General features: G+C 43.3%; 1 long non-coding RNA gene across 1 annotated transcript in view; it reads right to left on the reverse strand.

Moving 5' to 3' along the window:
• Positions 1-246: 246 nt before the first annotated feature.
• The window catches only part of LOC144824475 (uncharacterized), a 63,498-nt gene continuing 40,916 nt past the window's right edge, over positions 247-22,828 (reverse strand). The window contains exons 2-3 of the long non-coding RNA XR_013608966.1: positions 1,615-1,885; positions 247-909 (exon numbers count right to left, since the gene is read on the reverse strand). This is a non-coding gene — a long non-coding RNA (uncharacterized LOC144824475). The remainder of the gene's footprint in view (positions 910-1,614; positions 1,886-22,828) is intronic.

The raw sequence follows: 22,828 nt of genomic DNA on the forward strand, positions 1-22,828 counted from the left end.
TTAAGTGTACCCTTGCCATGCACTACCTTCTCGGTGGGCACAGAAACTGCATGTTTCTCTTTGTGAGATGCTCTAGGGACAGGAGAGTCCTTGGCTGGGGATGCCTCTGAGGCATGTGAGCTTGAGGTATGCTTCCTTGGTTTCTGGGCTTTTGTGTTACCTGATGGGCTTTTGTCTTTGCGATCTGGGGTACCTTCACTCTTCTGTGGGGATGGTGTCTGTGGACGGGACTGCTTGGGTTGTTGCTGTTGTGTGCTCTGTGTGCTGTATCATGACTGTGAGGTCTGTGGACCGTGGTCACTATCGTCAGACGTGGCCACAACCTGGGTGGTGGACAAAGGCCCCGGAGCTGGACTGGGAGTATGTGCCTGTTGAAGGGCAGATGTCACTGTGGAGGACAAATCCTGGACAGTCCGGTGCAACCCACCCATGTCTGAATGTATGCCCTCCATTAAAGCAACCATCTGCGCCAATTTATTGTCATGGTCAATGAAGGCATTGAGGAGAGCTGTCTGGCCTACACACAGATGACGCAAAAGCTCCACAGACTCAGCACTGATGGCAGCAGGGGGGACAGGGGCAGAGGTGCCAGGTATGAAGGAAACTCAACCCCTCTTACTGAGCTGGACACGGCAGGACCAGAGGTAGTGGTTGGCAGGGTGGGCACTGACCGCTGCGTGGTTGAAGATGATGCAGAGTCCCCATTCCCTGTGCCCGCCAACATGGATGCATCCCCGCTGGCATCAGATGATGTGGTACTTTGCGTCTCAGGCTGAGATTCCTCCTGCAGACTCCGGTCCCCCTTTGAGGTGCTAGTGACATCTGTGTCACTGGGCTCCTGTGCAGCTCTTGTACTATTTTCACCCCCACTGGTGTCTGGCTCCTGTTCCTCCGTGACCACACGAGATTCTGCTTGAGAGAGAGATGCAGGGTTAGGTCAGTGGCAGCAACACAACAAACCTATGCAAGGAATGCATTACAACAGATGCCCAAATACACATGTTGCACACCACCCTCTGCAATCACTTCGCAGCAACTTACTACATAGACCCAAACAGTGCGTGGAACCCTGAATTTCAGTCATGATTCAGCCATGTGATGGCTACACAGCACAACACCGTGCTTGTGGCTCTATTCAACCAGACACACTACTAGCTCTGCGCACACCTAGGGACATGATGGGGGCACACCACTTGTTGCCACCAACAGATCTGGATGGAACAGGAGGGGACAACACAGGCACAGACTACAACATGACAGTCCACAATGGCGAAGAGCCCATGCCAACCACCATGTTGTACTTTGGGGCCCAAAGACTGGTGCACATTGTTGTCAGATATCGGGGCCTCAACTATCTGGGTGCAGGCAATGGTCACATTGATGAAGTCAGACTCAGATTAGGAACACTGCTGTACACTCCCAATGTGATTTCCCAGGCTACTCCAATGCCGAAGAAACCTGTAGAGCATGGAGAATTACCTTTGTGATTACAGGTAGGGCAAAGGCATGACAGTGGCACCCATTACACTACCAACATCACATAGGCCAGCACCAACGCAGGTTCTGTACACATGCAGCAAATCCCAGCCAAAGTCACCCTCCCCAAATACTCACCCCTGCCTTGCTGCTGATGCTCCTGCAAACGTGCATCCAGCTCATGCTGAGTCACCACCACGATGCAAGCCATTAGTGGTGTCATGCTGCGCCGTGACAAACGCCCAGTGCGAGGAAGCAGTACCAAGTTCATATCTAGCACATTCTTTGCCTGCCGACTGATGTCGTCCCACCTCTGGTGGCAGTGGGTGTGCCGTCGGTTAGAGACCCCTAGAGCTTGCAACTTGGCAGCAATGGCCCTCCATATGGCCTTACGCTGGTGTACCTTGAGCTGCAGGCATGGGAGACACGAGGGGGAAATGATCAGTGACACAGTGTAATGTACCAACATCCATCACTATAACAGCAAGATACAAAGTCATTACAAATTCAACAATATGTCCATCAGATACTAGGGTACATCTCACATGGGACATCTGCATGGGATAGGCTAATGTGATTGTATGCAGTTGTGAGGGGGAACACAGTCCCTGAACATCTCACACACATGCAGGATGCCAGCCCTGAAACCCCTATGTGGCCTGCACACATCTCCAGTCCATTTTTGGGGAGAGCAACACATACATCACATATCACCCTATGTCTGGAGGTGGACTCTCTGTGTCCAAGACTGCGCAGCACTTAAAGTCCCTGCCCTGTGAATAGATAACTCTGTCACGGGTGTCGCATTGAGGGGCATGGACTCACAAACAGAAATTCCTCAACACAAGGCTGGTCATGTGCAATCTATAGGGCTGAGATGGCGCATAGCTGGAGTGCAATGAGCAAATACTGATGTAATACACAGTAAGTGAAGTGATGTGTCCTTGACTTTGTGGGTGGGCACTGTGCTGGGCATCTGGGCTCACACTGAGATGGACAACTGGGGCACACACAGCCATTCAGTGAAGCAATAACTGTCCTGACTCCGGCATGACCAACCTACTGATTCAACCCAGATCTATGACTGGTGGTGAGTGTCTGAAAAGTATCAGCGTTCCGTCCATCATCTCCTTGTGTTTGCTTTGTTCACCCTAAGTTGGCAGGGTATGCCCAGATGTGGTTCCCTTGCTCACTTTGCCACTGGACTCAAGCTCAGCCCTCCAGTCAAGTCCGCTACATTGGTGTCATCATTGATGATTCGCTCACTATGCACTATCCGGCAGTCAAGGTCACCGCAACTTGTTTTACCATCTTGAAGTGGCTACAAAAGATCATCTGGATGCTGCCTGATTCCTTTCAGAGAACAGTAGTCCAGGCTCTTATAACCTCAAGACTGGATTACGGCAACGTTCTCTACCTCGGATCCAACAAGGAAGTGACTCGCAGGCTGCAGATAGTGCAGAACTCTGCGGCAAGACTACTATGCAGAGTCCCTAGAGCCACCTCCGTCTCTAGTCATCTGCGGGACCTACATTGGCTCAAGGTCGAGAACCTAGTCATGTTCAAAGCCCTGAGTTACATGTTTAAAATCAAAACCGGAGTTGCCCCCCAATACCTGCAATCTCTGCTCACCCCCTATGTGCCCTCCCAGGGCCTTCGCTCATCCACTCAAGAGAAATTCTCAGTGCCCAGAATCAAATTATCTCAGATGGAAGGCAGATTGTTTGCATACCTCGGTCCCTCACTATTGAACTCACTTCCCACAGCCTTTCGAAATGAAACAGTATACACACTTATTCGCAAATCCCTTACGACTTGACTTTTCAACCAGTAACAAGCTGTGTTACATTCTGCCGATCCGCTTCGGCGCTGGGAAACCCTTTTTGGATAGCTGCAGCGCCGTACAAATTTATTTTAATAATAATGATAGGCTGGCTGATGAACGGTTTTACCCAGAAACCGGTCCCAGGATGCTTGATTCCGGTTCAGGGAAGACCTAGCTTGGCAGTTCGGGCTGGACTGTTCCCATGAGGCATAGGGTCAAGACTGATTTGCATATAGCTGGGTCTGAACTGAGGTGGTAAAGTGAGCTAAAGAATGATGATGGATTCAACCCAGATCTATGACTGGGGTGAGTGTCTGAAAAGATGCAGCACTATGTCCAAAATCCCTTGTGTTTGCTTTGTTCTCCCTAAGTTGGCAGGGTATGCCCAGACTTGGGTCCCTTGCTCACTTTGCCACTGGACTCAAGCTAGCCTGGCTGATGAAGGGTGTTACCCAGAAACCAGTCCCAGGATGCTTGTTTCCGGTTCAGGGAAGACCTGGCTTGGCAGTTCGGGCTGGACTGTTCCCATGAGGCACAGGGTCAAGACTGATTTGCATATAGCTGGGTCTGAACAGAGGTGGCGAAGTGAGCTAAAGAATGATGATGGATTCAACCCAGATCGATGATTGGGGGTGAGTGTTTGAAAAGTTTCAGCGCTCCGTCCATCATCTCCTTGTGTTTGCTTTGTCTGCCCTGTAGTAGGCCTCCAGATCTGGAGAGTTAAGTTTGCCTGTTTCATAAGGGATCATGAGCTTATCCCAGCAAACGCACATCTGTTTACCAGTGCACGCCAATCGTACCAATATGCAATGTAGTATTTGAAAAAAGGCATTAGGCAACAGTATTGGGATATTTGCAAAAAGATACAAGAATCTGGGGAGTATTACCATCTTCATGCATTCACATATCGAAAGGTGATGCACTGCCTTCCCACAGTTATCACACAGCACAACTTCCTATCATAGTGAGTTTGTATATCCAAATAACTAACAGACTCTGTTGTCCAAGTGAGCAGAAACTCCAATGATACTGGGGTCGTAGCGATGGTAAGCGTAAACATAAGGGACTTGTCCCAGTTAATACATAATCCTGAATGGCCTCCAAAAAGTGCAACCTCTCTAAAGACTGGTGAAAGATATTGTTGAGGGTCCCGAACTTACAAGAGTGTGTCAGCAGCATATGCCGAAATGATAAGTTTGCAATGTAGAAAGCGAATACCCCGATGAGAGTGATATTCCCAAAATGCACAGGCAAAGGGCTCCACAACCAATGTCATAAGCTCCGCGATCAATCCCATAGGCCTTATCCCCATTGCCTACCGAAATGGGTATAAGGTGCAACCCTGGCGTGTACCCCTTGCAATAGCTAATGGTGTCGACACCTCACCATTGAGGCTTCTGTGTTAAGAAACCGCACTAGCTTCAGGAAGGTCTCACCTAGTCCCAAGTGACACAACACAGAAAATATAAATACCCACTCAACAGAATCAAAAGCTTTCTCTGTGTCTAGAAAAATCACAGCAGCGTGGACATCTGGGTCAATGCACGACATAACCCTAAAGATAATACAGAGGTTATATAGACAGATGACCAGGTATAAAGGCAGATTGCTCGAGCCCACTATATTAACGAGCAAAGGCGCCAAACGATTAGCCAAAACCTTGGCGAAAAGCGTAGTATTTTGTATTTAAGAGAGAGAAAGTGGGCGGTAGGAGTAATACTGACCAGCTGGCTCACCTGGCTCGAGCAGAGTAACGAAGAACACCTCGCTCATTGTCTGGGGCATAAGACCTTTGCGCACCATCTCTTCGAAGAAGCTAATCAAATGTGGGATACGTTTGTCCTGGTGAGGCCTATGCAGTGAACTCCACTCAGTTCACAGAGTTTTTAACAGAGTTTTCTGTACTCCACACTCCGTGGAGCTCGTGGAGTGCAAAAAACTTCGCTCCGCATAGCGCAGCAGAGTTTTTTCCCCACTCATGCTTACCAATGGTAAGTTGGTGAGCGCAAGCTGCTGCTCAGGTAGAATTTCTACCCGCGCGGCAGGAAGATGCCATACTCTGCTGCTTGCGGAAGTCCACTGAGTTTTTATGTCACTGAACTCTGCCCAGGCCTAGTCCTGGTAAGCCTTATAGAAGGCCACAGTCAATACGTCAGAGCCTGGTACCTTCCCATTCTGCATACCTTTTAACACAGCAGCAATTTCTGTGGGGTGAAGAGGGGTCATAAGCCACTCCCTTGAGCATCACTAAGTCAGTTCAAAGTTATATGCATTAAGTAATCGGCTACGGCTTGGTCATCGCGTGTGGTGCGTGAAGTGTAAAGGTCAATGTAATACTGGCAAAACCGATCTATCAGCTGCCTAGCCTCATAGGTAGGCATGTTCCATTTATCAAGAACAGTTAATACTGTACTTTCTTAATGGCTTGGCCTAATAAGAGCAGCCAGAGTAGTGCCAGGATGCTCCCCTTCACCATGGATTATAGCCGTGGCCTTTATATTCCATCAAGTTTAGTTCAGATATTGCTCAAAAGTGTCTGGTCTGCCGGTCTCACAATGTGCACACTCCAATATAGCCAAGTCCCTTTCTAATCTGGTGAGATGATCCCGAAGTAAGAAGAGCATGCTTTGAGATAGTAACCCCATGGATGTAGACTTTAAAAGCCACCCAAAGAGTGGTGAATTTAGTCACTGATTCCAAGTTGTTCCGAAAGTAATCATCGATCCCTTCTGCCAGCTCTTGGCGAAATGCAGTCTCTAACAATCACTTTTGTGGGAAGCACCAGGAAAACGCCAGTGGGCGTGGATTCACTTGCTTAAACACTTGGAGGCAGATTTACAAGGCACTTGCGCCATGTTTACGCCGCGTTGCGTGACGCAACGACGGCATAAACGTGGCGCATCCCTGCGACCCATTTACAACGTGACGCATCTAGGCAGATGCGTTACATTGTAAAACCCTGCACCACATGTGGCCGTTCTGGCGCAGGGTGGGCGTTCCGGGGCAGGTGCGCCTCGCAAAAGTGTCTGCGTGAAATCTACAAGATTTCACGCAGGCACTTGTGCGACGCTTCTACGTCAATTCCTTATGCCTGCTTGAAGCAGGCGTAAGGACTGACGTAGCACGTTAAGTATAGGGCACACCTGAGCATTGCTGGAGTCGCGTCGCAAGCGCGATGCGCCGCCCTTACGTCACGATATGTGTCACGCATCTGCCTACCCTTGCGCCACTGCGCGCCGCATTTACGCTGTGACGCAAGGGTAGTTTTGCGGGACGCATTTGTTCTGGCGCATCCCTGCTGATTTGCAGAGATGCGCCAGAACTCATAAATATGCCCCTAAGCACACTGGGCAGTGGTCTGAGTACTTTTTGGGGTAGATGCTCAAACTGCCTGACCATGGACATTAGAATGTGCAAAATAAGCCGATTGTCAATTTGAGTATGAATGTCATGAATAGCAGAGTCATGCGTGTATTCCCTTTCCAGTGGGGAGCAACAGCACCATACATTAACTAGGAGCTACGCCCAGCCCCATTCAATATTGCACGGGCTGCCAGTGATGGTCGTCGAGGCAGGTCCTGAGTTGAGTGATTGAACACAATTAAAGTCACTGCCCCAAATCTGAGGTAGACTATCATAACGGGTCAGCTTAACATGAAGTGCATGATAAAACTGTGGGTTGCACCACCACAAAACACCCACCAGAGTCTGTATATACCTCCTGCAATTGTATTCCTATAGCGCACCTGACCCAAATCAGGATCCAACGTGCATGAGTAGTAATACCAGCAGCATAACATACCCTTTTGTGCGCATTTGTGTGAGTAGCCCACTATTAGGAGCCAGATTGTCTCCTGCAAAATAATTATGTCTATCTTGTGTCGTTGTAAGTACAAGAAAACTTTTCAGATGTTTCTATTATCATTCAACCCTCTAACGTCCCAAGTAAGGAAATTCATTAATAAAGTACACCTATTAGTAGTGGTTGTATCCCCCACCTCATCAGGCAAGACTATCCCATGCAGTGAGAAACAGTAAACAAGCTGTACCAAATGCACCTGAGAATATTTTTTTTGCATGCCTGAAAACTAATTCCTGAGACTTCAGAACAGGAGGCAAGCTCAGTTTCAACCCCTTGGACATCTTTTCATCAAGCAGGTGACAAAGCAAAACAGAAAAGTCCTTTTTCTCCTTTCCTTGGCAGCAAGCAGCCACTGCAGGGCAACCCCAGACAGCACAACAGCACAGGGGCAGTATTCCTCCTCAGTTTATCCAGCTCTTTTCCTTGGCAAAGGTGTCTTCTTGATTTCCCAACAGTGATCTAAAGTTCTGGGTCTCCCTTTTTATACACACACATCCTTTGTCTCTGAAGGCAGAGAGTGTCTGTACCTAGTCCAAACCAGTTCTGTCCTCCTGGGTGCAGCTTCCTGTGAGGAGGTGGAGACAGCATTGTTTGAGAACAGACCTGTCCCACGTAGCTGAAAGGAAATCTTCTCCCCCTGCTCTCTATTCTATGAGGTCTCAGGTTACTGAAAGGAAATCTCCTCCCCCTACTCTCTATTCAATGCAGGTCCTATTCAGCCCAGCCCTAACCCATCAGACTGATGGAGCCAAGGCCCTCTCCCGCCCCCTGTCACTCACAAACCAGACATGGAACACACAAACCAGGCAGAGGCACACTGGATAGTTAGGCAAGAAAATACCTACTTTCTAAAAGTGGTATTTTCAAACACAGAGGGGCCGATTACGATTCGGGTCGGAAGGGATCCGAACCATGTTCGGAGCCCTTCCGACCGAATTGGTACGTGTTGGACGGATTCCTTTCCGACCAAGCCATTCCGATGGGATCAGTTGGAAAAGAATCCGACTCTGATTTCCGGATGGCCTATGAAGGGCTCGAAGAGCCCGTCTGCCATCCGGAAATCCTCCAGTACTCCCCCGGTAACCTCTTTACGACTGAGGGAGTACGATGGCAGATTTTCACTGCCTTTTCATGCCGGTGTATCCGGCACAAAAAGGCAGTTGAAAACTGTCTCTGGGGACCCCAGCAGGGTCCCCATGGGTGTGAGGCCACAAATGGTGGCCTTGGAGCACCTATGGTGCCCCTCCGTTGATCCCTCCACCCGATGGCAGGGTCCTTGGGGTGCCGGCCACAGGGTGCAGGGATGAACTCCAACCCTGCATTTCACATTGCAATCATGCTTTCCGTTCGGAATGCATGCTTGCATTGTGAACCATTTGAATGTGACCCAACAGGGTTCGGTCGCATCGTACTAGCAGGGCCGTAACCGACCACAGCAGGTCAGTCGATTACGGCTCCTGACCGATGTCGGATGGACTTGAGTCCGTCCGACATTGGAATCAGCCCCAGAATGTTAAAATCACCCTCACTAAAAGATGTATTTTAACATTCTGAGTTCAGGCATACTAAACTCGAATTTCTACCTATGTCCCTGGGTCAGTTTGGATTATAAGAGGTTATAATCAAACTGCCCATTCTGGTGAATGGAAACAGGTAGCTTTGCAATAGTGAAAAACAAAATTGGCTGTAATTCGCTATCAAGACATGCCACACACATCAGGGCATGTCCTACCTTTTACATACAATGCACCCTGCCCACAGGGGTACCTTGGGCCTACCTTAGCGATGACTAATATGTAGAAAAGGGAAGGTTTAGGGACTGGAAAGTGGGTGCACTTGCCAAATCGACATGGCAGTCACAGTCTGCACAGAGGCTTTGCAATGGCAGGCCTGAGCCACATTTTACAAGCTGCTTCTGTGGGTAGCCACATGGACAATAGTCTACGGTTATCACCATGCACCTTCTACCAGACCTACACATGAAACAACTCTCCCATTGTGTGAAACATGAGTCACCTTCAAGTTTGATGGGGAAATAGCTGCCTATAACCAAAGATAGATGATCATGCAGAATGTTTAACTCAGGCCAATATTCACTCCATCCTAGCTGCTGTTGGGCTCTCAACTGCCCATCAAAGTCAGGGTCTGCCACTGCCAGTATGTTGGCCATTCTGGGGGTCAGGGTCCGGTGCGTGCCCCTTCTACCTTGGGAGTACAGCCCCAGCTGGACCTCCACGATCATACACCTCCCACCTTTTTCTGCAGTGGACACTGTGCCAACGAGCGACCTCAATGGTCCGCACCTTCCGGGAAATAGCCTTCCACATGGACACCTTCTGATGGGCTTTGACCTGTATGGCTGCAATAGATGAAGAGACTGAGTAGACATGCAAGACATAGGTTATCTGGTGAGCAGTCAAAATATCGAAAATAAAATATTGACCTACATTAATATCGAGGTGACAATATCGAAGGGACAGAATATCGATGTTAGGGATCTCAATGGACAAAATATCGACCCTAAGTTAAGTAATATCGATTTTTTATTTATCGGTGTAAGTAATATCGAAGTTAGTAATATCGATATCAAATATATAGAAGTTACTAATGTCGATGTTACTAATATCGATATTTATATTATTTAATGTATTTTATTATGTATTTAATGTGTATGTGTTATGTGTGTTTTGTTAAGTGTTATACTTGTTTTAAAATATAGGTATACAATTTTTATATGTTAATAATGTTTTTTTCAGTTATTTTTGTTTTTTAGTACCGTAGCGGTTTGTGGGTTTATAGGGGAATAGGGTGGGAAGTAATTTAATTATACTAAATTAATTATAAATGTTTAGAAATGATAAATTAATTGTAATTATTTAAAATGTAAGTAATTTAATTGTAATTAAGTAATAATTTATTTTAAATAATTGGTATTGATAATGATATCATTGTTAATTAATTAATAATTGGTAATTACTTTTTATTAATTGGTAATTAATTGTTATGAATTGATGAATTGATAATTATGTCAAGTGTCTTATTTTATTATTGGAGTGTGTTGTGCGTTGATAGGAGAATAGTTCTGTACGTAATTGAAATCTAATTAAGTAATTTTCCAATTTATTGTTGGGTATTGATTATTAGTTTATTGAACATTAATTATTAATTGGTAATTATTTTAAAATATAATTTTTTGGTTATGAAAATGTATTTATTGTTATGTTATCATTAATTGGTAATTAAATATTGTTAAATATTTGTTCTTGATATATTAATAAGTAATTATTAATTGGTAATTCGTGTTTAATAATTAATATTTCTGGTATAAAACAAAATGTAATTGTTCAATATTTGTTAATTTGGTAATTACGTTTTAATAATTAATATGGTTTTGTTATTAAAAATATTGTATTGTTCGATATTTATTGTTTGGTAATTACTATTTATTAATGATTATTTATTGTTATTTATTGTTAATTAATTATTCATAGGTAATTATGTTTTTAATAATTATTTATTGGTATTAATAAATAATTCATATTTTTTTTTAGAAATTATTTTATTTATAAGTATGTTATTTTTTAAATTCTACCCTATCCAACACTTTCCCTACTCTTGCACTCTCTGGAGTTGGAATAGTAATTTTTACCCCTACACTATCCAGCACTTTCCCTACTGTTGCACTCACTGGAGTGGGAATAGTAATTGTTTCCCCTGCGCTATCCAACACTTTCCCTACTGTTGCACTCTCTGGAGTGGGAATAGTAATTTTTACTCTCCCGCTATCCAACGCATTCCCTACTGTTGCACTCCCTGGAGTTGGAATAGTCATTTTTACCCCCATGATATTCAACACTTTCCCTACTGTTGCACTCTCTGGAGTGGGAATAGTAATTTTTACCCCTACGCTATCCAATACGTTCCTACTTTTGCACTCTCTGGAGTGGGAATAGTAAGTTTTTACCTCTTACACTATCCATCGCTTTCCTTACAGTTGCACTCTCTGGAGTGGGAATAGTAATTGTAAGCCCTACACTATCCAACATTTATCTTACTGTTGTTTTTTGGGATTTGGGATAATAGTTTTATTCCCTCTGCTATTTAATATTTTTGTATTATTTTAGTTAATGTAGTATATAATTATATTTGTTTAATTTGTTTTACATAATTATTTAATTTTTATTTATGTTATTGTTTTATGTGCATAGATGTATTTGTAATTTATAATATGTTTTAATAATTTATACGTTATTAAAATAATTATTAAAGCTAATTATTTAGTAAGTATATGTTATATATTATATGTATTTTCTAATTAATGTTTTATTAAATTATATATATTACTTATTAATTTTAAACATTATAAAAATGTTTTAACTGTTTATTTTATTTATAAGTATTATTTAGTTTATTTTGCATATTTTTAACTTTAAAAAAACGATATTTTTAATAACGATATTTTTGACATCAATATTTTTTCCGATATTTTTGTACTTACCATGTTGTAGATAGAATATCGATATTCTTGACATCGATATTCTTGCTCTGATAATTTTGTAGGTCGATTTTTTTACCTTCGATATTTTGTCAGTGATCCAGGTTATCTGCTAAGGTGACAACAAGGTTGTAGACAGATAGAATAACCTTCAATCTATATTTCACACACTACATGTGTCAGGCACACATGCTGAGGACACAAACAGCATTACTGCACACTGTTTAAGTCATCTGAGGACTACCTACAATCCTGATTGAGCCTATACTGACTGGGCCAGCCCACTGACATCACGTAGCCCTGAACCACACAACATGTACCCGGAAATGAGTTAACATGTAACATAGCACACCACTGTGTCCTCCAGAAGAGTACAGTACTAGTGCATCACAGGACAGACACCTGAACAGTCTGGACAAATGACTTTATTCAAAAAGTCCAAGACATCACTGCTGCCATTGCCTTGTTGACCTTTCATTGTGACCCAAGATTTGGGTCACAATGAAAGGGCTGTTATGTGTGTCACTGAGAGCTCCGACTCTGATGATTAGTGGGCATATGATTTACTCATTTGGACATCATAGTACTTCTGCATTTGTTTGTGTGGGAAGTCCTGGCATCCTGGGTCACACCATATGCCACATGTGGCAATGTGTATAGGACATCAATATACCATTGTACATACTGCATGATGGCTCATTCTAACATAGCTGGTGATGCACTTCTGGCCTGCACTGCAGATGCAGCCAACTACCTGTACATGAGCAATGTTCCTGTGCAATGCTAGCATCACTCATAGGACAGTAAAATCCCAGGCATGTAGGAATAAGGGACCTGTTCTAAGGCAATGACACACCGTGACCATATGGGTCCATGGACAGTAGTTTCGGGTTGGGGGATCTCATCACGAGCCATACCAACTGTAGTACTACTGGGTGAATGTAGGCCAACTCATTCTCCAGTTACACTAATTTAGGCCCCATTTGAAGATCAGTAAATCTACAGGGAGAGTACTCTGCGCATCAGGTTCACTTTGCCGCAGCAACCAGCAGCCGGGTCTGAGCGGAGTCTAAGTCTAGTGACAAATCTATCCACCAGAATACTCACTCCTGTGGAGATTAAAGTTTTGGAGAATGGGCTGGGTTTTGTCCCCACAGCCAAACCCGATAAATTCAAAATGCACTGCGAATTAGCAGGGTTTTTTCGCAAATTGAAACTGAAAGCTTTTTTTGACGGAAAAACAGACCCACTGGAATCAGTCAGGAAAGGGGACACAGGCCTAAGACCTAACTCCACCTTCATCCCGCCCTCACACACAATACCAGCAGCTATAACGGCCTTTGAGCAAGCGGTATTTAAGGACCTAGAACACTGCCAAAACCCGCGAACATTCGGGAATTTCAGCACTGCTGAATTCGAGGCATTGCAACACTTGAAAAACGACATCTCCATAACCATAAAACCTGCGGACAAGGGCGGGGGGATCGTCATCCAAGACACTACTGCATATGAGACTACCTGCAAAGATCTACTCAGTGACGTTAGAAATTACACGCCACTGGCCTTGGACCCAACCGCAGACCTCATAAAAAGAATTAGTTCCATGGTAAAACAAGCAGAGGACCAAGACCAGATTTCCAAGAATGAAGCTGCATTTTTGAATAATACAAGTAGGATAATACCCTACTTCTACACTTTGCCTAAAATGCATAAGAACAAACTCCCCCCTCCTGGACGCCCAATCGTCTCAGGAATCGGGTCCCTTCTGGAACCACTATCACAATTTTGTGATCATTTCTTAAAACCATTAGTCCAGTCGACACCGACTTATCTGAAGGATACCAAGAGCCTGTTACGACTTTTGACAGAAATCAACTTCCCTGAAGACTCCGTCACCCTTGTAACATTAGACGTGGAAAGCCTCTACACTAGCATTCCGCAGGATGATACAATCGAGGTCCTTAAAAAGGCCCTAGACTCAACCAACTGGGAATTCCAAACTCCAAAAAAATTCATCATCGATTGTGCCACTATAGCACTAAAAGAAAACTTCTTTTCATTCAAAAACAAACTGTACCTTCAATGCTCTGGGACATCCATGGGCAGCACCTTCGCGCCGAGCGTGGCGGGGCTGTATGTGGCTGATTTCGAGGCCAAACATATCCTACCACCAACTGCCCCCTTTTTTGCGTCAATGCTTTTGTGGAAACGCTACATTGACGACATCCTACTCATTTGGAATGGTAGTGAGAATGACCTGAAAGATTTCCTTTCATGGATCAATACCTTAGACCCTAATCTAAGATTCACTAACACCACAAGCAAAAAAGAAATCGTGTTCTTAGATGTGGTCATCTCAATCAGTGGAACAACACTGGCCACAAAAACCCATAATAAACCTACTGCAAAAAATAATCTCCTGCAATTTAACAGCTTCCACCCGCGTCCGCTAAAAGAAAATCTCCCCTACGGGCAATATCTGAGGCTGCGGAGGAATTGCAGTACAACCAGAGACTTCAAAAATCAATCAGCTGATCTGACCGAAAAACTGAAAAATAGAGGCTATCCCAACTCCACCCTAAACAAAGGATTCAAAAGAGCTAAAAATCAACCAAGGGAAGCTCTTCTTGAAGAAAAAACTAATAATTCAGATCAGATTCCTCTCACCTGTGTCACAACATACAGCAGTCTCTCCAACATCATGAAAAAGAGTATAAACAAACACTGGAGTATTGTGAGAACCTTTAAAAAGGATTGGGAAAAACCACTCTTTTCCTTTAAAAAGGGACGCAGTTTAAGAGATACGCTGGTCCACACACGCCCAAAAGAGAATCCACTGAATGTTACACCATCAGTGACAATGTCGTGGGGACTCCCCAAAATCACCGGGCATTACCCCTGCTCGGACTGTAGTGTTTGCCATTTAACACAACCTACAAAAACCTTGGCATTGGAAGAAGGGAAAGTGTGGACGCAACGTGACCATACTAATTGCAACTCATGCAATGTGGTCTATCTAATCACATGTTCCTGCAATCTTCGGTACGTAGGCATGACGACTAGAAAAGTGAAACAACGGATCTGCGAGCACCGAAGTAACATAAGGTGCAAGAAAGTAACAACAAAGCTGAGCCGCCATTTCCTAGAAAAGAATCATACCACTAATGACATGAAGTGGACTGTCATTGAAACCATTGACGGCACAATGAATACACAAAATAGACTGTTCGAAAAAGAACAGCGTTGGGTGTATCGTCTGGGGACAAATATCAACGGGCTCAACGATGATATCCCCTGGAACACAGTCCTCACATGAACTCCATCACCCCAGTAGGCTGTTAGACATCATACTGAACTGGTCTGTTTTAAACAGGCAACATTCAACATATTTTTCTAATAAACTCTGTGCACTGTAACATCTTGTCCACAGTAAAATCCCAATCCTTTTTGAATGTATGTGTTTTATGAGTATGTGCTTTTTCGCTCTGTCCCTCTTACACATAAAAACCTTTTTATCCATTGATTGGCATCATTACCAATATCATGAAAGCAAAGGAAAACGACCAAAATCCTTCGTTTTATTTACCGAAAATAATAATCACCCATGGTCCTGACATTAACCAATAGCGTGCAACCATCTCGCTCATGCAAGCGCAGGGATAGGCTTTCCAATCCAAGCCTCGGTCTGATCCCAAATGCGCTCCGCCCGAGGGGGCGTGTGCGCCCCAAGCCTCGTTCCCAGCATGACACGCCCAGCGAGGCACGCCCAACCCGGAATCGAGCGCGTAAACAAAGCGCTCTTAAACTCATTCACCGGCCCCGCTCTCCATCGTCGGGGTCCGGTCCAGAGGGTTCTAACAGGTTACCAAGCGGGATGTGAGCGCTGAGGGCGTGAGTCTGCACCCCCGGCGGAACGGCTACTACAATTAACAAAAGCTAAGTGCCTGTGTGTTGTATGGGTTATGCTGACATTCTCATCACGTTTTTTCTTAGGATGTGCCAAGTGCGCTCCAACCCCCCTCCCGAGACCCATGGTGCAAGTAGCGCCCAATTTTAAAGTGAGATGTTCTCCATATTTCACCATCTTGTGGGGGTCACCGACCATTTGGTCAAATTGATCCCTTCTCATGGAGAGTTCACACCGCATTTTTATCTCCCTCACTACAAGTAGTAGTTTTTAACCACCTCTAGCACTTCACCTCCTAGCCAGTACTTATATCCCTAAGGGCTACTCGGAAGGTGCATAAGTTATCTGTTATTGTGTGCACACATAGGTTTGCCACCATCTTAGGAGCACTATGATAAGTCTACGCTGGCATATACTAATCGTATGTTTGTCTATATTTGTTTGTCTGTATGTCTTGTCTTACAGGTGCTGATACACCCATAATTCGGGTTTTTTGGATTGAGCAATTTGCTCTCCTTATTTTTAAGCACTTTTTTCACTTTTTCCTTTTCACTTTCACGCCCCCAGGTCAGGGTGGACTATTAGAGTGTCCATACCGCCGGGGTTATAGTCCTGAAGAATGCCATGGTGAATATATACCACACTGAAGGCAGAAACATGTTGACTGATTTTAATAATATTGTGGTATCTAGCTGAATTTAAACAAAATCCTAACAACCTTGGCTTTTAAATTCAGACACATATACCACTTACACGTGTCTTAGGGATCACTTATTAAAGTTTTTTTGATACCCTTTTAGTCACTTTTAATTTGAGAAATCTTCACAACACCTCCTCCCCACACAACCAGCTCCGCAGTCTTTCTGGCGTCGTAGCACACCGAAGAGACACTCGGTCTCTTCGGTGGGGCCCGATGATGAAGCATGACACTGACTAGGTCGGTGTGTGAGGGCTTTCATACTCAAATAGAGTGACTGTGATCCCACTCAACTAGAGTGACTGTGATCAATACTATCCACTTATCCTTTTGCTCCTCATTTCTGGTAGTCGTGGACTTGACCAGATCAGACCTCTCTCTCTTTTTTTGTTATCTGCTAAGGTGACAACAAGGTTGTAGACAGATAGAATAACCTTCAATCTATATTTCACACACTACATGTGTCAGGCACACATGCTGAGGACACAAACAGCATTACTGCACACTGTTTAAGTCATCTGAGGACTACCTACAATCCTGATTGAGCCTATACTGACTGGGCCAGCCCACTGACATCACGTAGCCCTGAACCACACAACATGTGCCCGGAAATGAGTTAACATGTAACATAGCACACCACTGTGTCCTCCAGAAGAGTACAGTACTAGTGCATCACAGGACAGACACCTGAACAGTCTGGACAAATGACTTTATTCAAAAAGTCCAAGACATCACTGCTGCCATTGCCTTGTTGACCTTTCATTGTGACCCAAGATTTGGGTCACAATGAAAGGGCTGTTATGTGTGTCACTGAGAGCTCCGACTCTGATGATTAGTGGGCATATGATTTACTCATTTGGACATCATAGTACTTCTGCATTTGTTTGTGTGGGAAGTCCTGGCATCCTGGGTCACACCATATGCCACATGTGGCAATGTGTATAGGACATCAATATACCATTGTACATACTGCATGATGGCTCATTCTAACATAGCTGGTGATGCACTTCTGGCCTGCACTGCAGATGCAGCCAACTACCTGTACATGAGCAATGTTCCTGTGCAATGCTAGCATCACTCATAGGACAGTAAAATCCCAGGCATGTAGGAATAAGGGACCTGTTCTAAGGCAATGACACACCGTGACCATATGGGTCCATGGACAGTAGTTTCGGGTTGGGGGATCTCATCATGAGCCATACCAACTGTAGTACTACTGGGTGAATGTAGGCCAACTCATTCTCCAGTTACACTAATTTAGGCCCCATTTGAAGATCAGTAAATCTACAGGGAGAGTACTCTGCGCATCAGGTTCACTTTGCCGCAGGCTGGGCTGTGGACCATGGCTGGGTCCAAACTGGGATGGTATGGTGAGCAAAAGAATGATGGATGTAACTCATATCTCTTGACTGGGTGTGAATGTTTGATTTGCTCTGCATTCCCTCCATCACCTGTGTGTCTTTTGCCTTTATAGACCATACAGGGCATAACTCATTGTCAGGGTGTGCTCTCTGCAGCCTGAGCATACTGGTCCTACATGACCATCATATGCCCACATTTTCCATACCTAACAGTACATCTTGTGACTATCCTATATTTGACATGACTGTAGTGAGTCACTGCCGAAGGGGTCTGTGAGGTGTTGGTATATCCCAAACAACAGTTTGGCGAGGCCTCATGTGTGAGACTGTACACATATCTCACATCATCCTCATATGCTACTTATAGGAGACATAAACAAGTGTGTAAGGACTATACACTTGTTAGCATATCTGCTATGTACTGAATAGCAAATTCATCATAGGCAACATTACATTTATCCCTGAATAGATAATGTGCATGCAACCAGTGTAGAATTTTGGACTGGTTACATATCAATATGGTGATATAAAGTCCACAAAGTACAGTGCCCCATAAACCATGACATTATTGTCCTATGTAGGGGACATACCATCAAACTTATTAAACTCGGATGTCAGTTTGGGACTCCAAGCCACATTGTGACCTATGGGATATTTGTTGCACTGTATTAGCCGTACTCACCTGCTCCTCTGGTGAGCCATAGATACCGGGGAAGGACCTCCTTCACCAGGGTCTCCATCTCCTCTGGAGTGAAGGCAAGGGCCCTGCTCCATGTACAGCATGACATTACAGCTCCTAGACATGGCAAAAAGCAGCTAGCATTGAGGAGGTGTTGCAAGCAGCAGTGTCCGGAGGCAAGTGATTTCCAAACCACAACAAACACGTGCTTCACATAGGCAGTCTTCTGTGTAGACAGCTATAGCCATTGGACTGCAGCAGTAACATTACTGTGCATGAACACACAATTACCGTTGTTCACTGTACTCTGACGGTGACAGTAGTTATGTGTGCAATGCAGACTCCACAACATGACGGTATCCACTATACTATAGAAGTGTAAATGATTTGCACAGTGCTTTTATAGACAATGTGGAGTCCAGATTTGGGATGATAGGTGGAACTTACATCAATGGCAATCAATCCGATTAATTCGGGTGACTCCCGTATTTCTACGGACAATCAATGTCTTACTTCAGACTGTCTTCTGCCTAGATTGGCCTCTCCTACAACAGTGGTCAATGGGTGAAATCGTACCTTCAGATCATTGTCCGGCATCTCACTGACTTTCCTAATCCCAAATGTTGATATGTATGCAATTGTATCCTTTTTTTTTTGTTTTATATTTTTATTTGCATCAAGGGGAACAAAAAAAACAAAAAAAGCAATAAATGTCTACATACAATTTAAGCAAGATCAATGAATTAACATATCCAAAGCAAGAGAATACATAAATCATAAGCACAGTAGAGGCCAACCACAAAAATACTACAAAAGAAAGAAAAAGTAGAAGAAAGAGACAGTTATTAAGACATTCTGTCCACTTTCCGTTTCGTCTGTAAACCCCTTGTAATAGCAGGAGCATGCTCCATATTATATATTTCCTTAACAAGGCTCCACCACTCCATAATCGTTGGTGTTTTTTTTTTTAACCCAAACTCTAGCAATAACCAACCTTGCACATGTAACTAAAATGTTCAGCAAATCACATAATGCACTATTACCCCCGATATGCCCACCAACACATCCATTAATGAAAATGCAATAAAACTAGCAAGTCTATCAGAAACAACTTTAGTTACTCCATCCCAGAATTCAATAAGATGCGGGCAGGAAAAGAACACATGAATAATATCAGCTCCACTTAAATCACATTTTGGGCATTTCGTACGATCACTGAAGTTATTATTTGTTGCCCATTTAAGAATCCTCTCGGGGGTATAATAAAGTTGGCATACGGTTTTAAACAGCTGTAGTTTAAGACTTGAAGATTGAACAGATAAATTTAAGCTATTAAGAGACGAAGTAATCAAATCTGATGGTACATTCTTTGCCAGCTTTCTACTCCATTTCTCAGCTAATTTTGTAATATCGTTTGTATTATTGCCAGAAAAGATCTTATACCCTATGCTAATCAGGGCTTTATCTGCTTCTCTATAGATACAATTCCAAACTTCAGAATCTGATACAGTGGTAAGCTCTAATTTTCTCACTAAATAATCCTTAATCTGATAGCATTTAAACCGAGCCACCTCCGGCAAGTTATAACACATCTTCAGTCACTAAAATACCATAAATCCCTTGTGGTCATATAGATCACCCAATGTTTTAATGCCAGAGTCTGATAGTAAACGACAAGCTGAATCCTGAAAAATTGCCGGTAAACCCGGATTACACCACAAGGGTGTTTTATAATGAAAGAGAGAGACCTTACTCTTAACCAGAATGGAGCGCCAAATATTAACTGTATCCCGTACCGTCCTAAACTTTACCCGTTTAAAGTAATTGGGGTCGTTTAGCCTATAAAGAAACATATTTGCATCCAGTCCTAACGAAAATCTATGGAAATATAAGCATTTATCGGGGATCAGCAGGCTACGAAAGCTGGTCAAAAAAGCCGACCAATAATAAAGTTTAATATCCGGAAGTGAAGACACAGCCCGTCGGGCTTTCTTATACCCCCATATAAAACTGCTAATAATACCCTCTAGTCTAAGAAAATAAGAATTATTTACCCGTAAGGGAATCGAACGAAAAAGATATAAATATTTTGGTAATATTTTCATCGTGACCAAGTTTGTTCAGCCAATAATGCTAAGCGGTAGCTTATGCCACTTCTTAAATAGCATAGCAGTCTCTTTTAGTAATGGTTCATAATTCAATGCCACAATTAAATCAATATTCGAGGAGATTTTTACCCCCAAATAAGTTGCTACTTCACATATCCCTGAAACCGGGGCTGATGGTTGATGATTCATAATAATCTGAGTTTTGCTGGTATTGAGTCGATATCCTGAAACTAAGCCATATTTCCCTGCTTCTGCTATAATACACTTCATAGCTTGAAACACATTGGTAGAAAAAACCGCAACATCATCTGCATACACAGTAATATCAAGAGAGTTTGAACCATTTAAAAAAGGGCAAATTAAAGCCTGGCTCTGAAGTGCAATCAAAAAAGGTTCCATACCCAAAGCAAATAGCAGGGGTGACAAAGGACACCCCTGCCGCGTCCCTCTCCTGATTGAAAAAGTAGAGGAGCAATTTCCCATGTAACATACCTTGCCCATAGGATTATCATACAGCGATTGGATCCATCTCAAGAATTGGCCTTTGATACCAAACGCATGCAATGCAGCCCATAAAAAGCCCCACCCCACTCGGTCGAATGCCCTCTCTGCATCTAATAAAATCATACCGAGTGGGGTTAACTGGGTCCGTGCAGCATCAAAAGCAGAGATGGCCATATTAATATGAGCTGTAGTATCTCGTTTTGGGATAAACCCATGTTGCTGGGAAGATACAAGCTGAGACATTAATGGTGCCAACCTAGTTGCCAGTGTTTTTGCAAAGATTTTAGCATCACTATTAATGAGCGAAATTGGTCTATAGGGGCCTCCCTCCTGAGGCGGTTTGCCCTTTTAAAAAAAATAATAATAATTTGGGTGAGGTTCCAAGACTTTGATGCCTGCTCCCCATTGCCAATAGCATGAATCACTTTAATTAATAGCGGTATCAATTCCTCCATACAGTATTTAAATAATTCCAAAGGAATAGAGTCCTCACCTACAGCTTTGCCAGCTGCTAAGGAGATGATAGCATTTCTAATTTCTGCCATTGTGATATCTGCCGCAAGTTGATCAGATTGTTCAGGCTCCATAGTTTTGACTCTATTTACCGCAATATAATTTTTAATATTATCCTCCGTGACTACGGTTTCTGGAGTATAAAGATTTTGATAGAACAATGCAAACTGTTGCAATATTAATTTGGGATCTAAAAACAATTGGTTATTATCCCCTTTAATTTCCTTGATAACATTCTGAGATCGGTATTCAGCCACTTTATAAGCTAAGACTTTACCAATCTTATCGCCATTTTCATAATGGTCAAGTTGACAATTCTTTAATTTACTAATACTCTTTGCCCTGGTTCTCAGAAGCCAATTAGTTTGAAGTTTAACGTATCCAAATTAGTTACCCCAATTACTAAAGCTTCAGATATTTGATGTTCAATATTGAGTATTTCCGCAAGCATTTTCTTATTTTGGCATCGGCGCTCTTTATTTTGCCGCCATATCAACTGCTGTGTGAATCCCCGTATGCTTGCCTTACATGCATCCCATACTGTCAAAGGTCAGGCAGGATACATATTTATATCAATAAATTCCTTTATATGCTCTTTAAGTTGGTTCATAAAATTAAGATCCATGAATAAATATCTGGGAAATGAAAAAAGACGAGGAGAAGGTCTCACTGTTGTAACCTCAAATGTTAAAAGGATCGGATTGTGGTCCGAGGTTACCCTTGGACAAATTGCTATAGAGCTAGTTCCAAGAATAGAATCTCAGACCCAAACCATATCTATGCGTGAGCATAATTTATGTGCTGCGGAGTAGTACGTGTAGCCGGCTATATTGGGGTATAAACATCTCCAAGCATCTTTAAGAAGATGGATTGCTGCAAGATCTATAATTGCAGCCCTAGTTTTTCTCATTCTCTGAAACAAGCTTTTTCTGGTAGTATCTAAATTATAGTTTATAATACAGTTAAAGTCTCCAAGCACAATGTATTCCCCATCCCATGCGAGCAATTCCATATTAATCTGGTCAATAATTTTTGGTTCATCCTGATTTGACGCATAAACCCCACATATTGTATAATTACAGCCTTCCAGTATTATCTGTACGATAGCCCAACTGCCCGCCTTATCAGTTAATGTTCTACGTATTTCAAGCTTCAGATGTTTATGTTTTAGTATTGCCACCCCCCGGATTGAAGCATTGAATTCAGTACACACCATAATATCATATCCCAATTGTTTAAGCAATTTTTTATCCTTATATGCTATGTGAGTCTCAGTAATAACTGCAATTTGGGGATTATACATCCTAAATTCCTCATACACAAGACTCCTTTTAATCCTGCTGTTTAAGCCCGCCACATTCCATACCAAACATTTTACTTGATACATTTTATAAAGTGTAT

Source organism: Lissotriton helveticus, chromosome 3_1, assembly GCF_964261635.1.
Source record: "Lissotriton helveticus chromosome 3_1, aLisHel1.1, whole genome shotgun sequence".
Classification (NCBI taxonomy): Eukaryota; Metazoa; Chordata; class Amphibia; order Caudata; family Salamandridae; genus Lissotriton; species Lissotriton helveticus.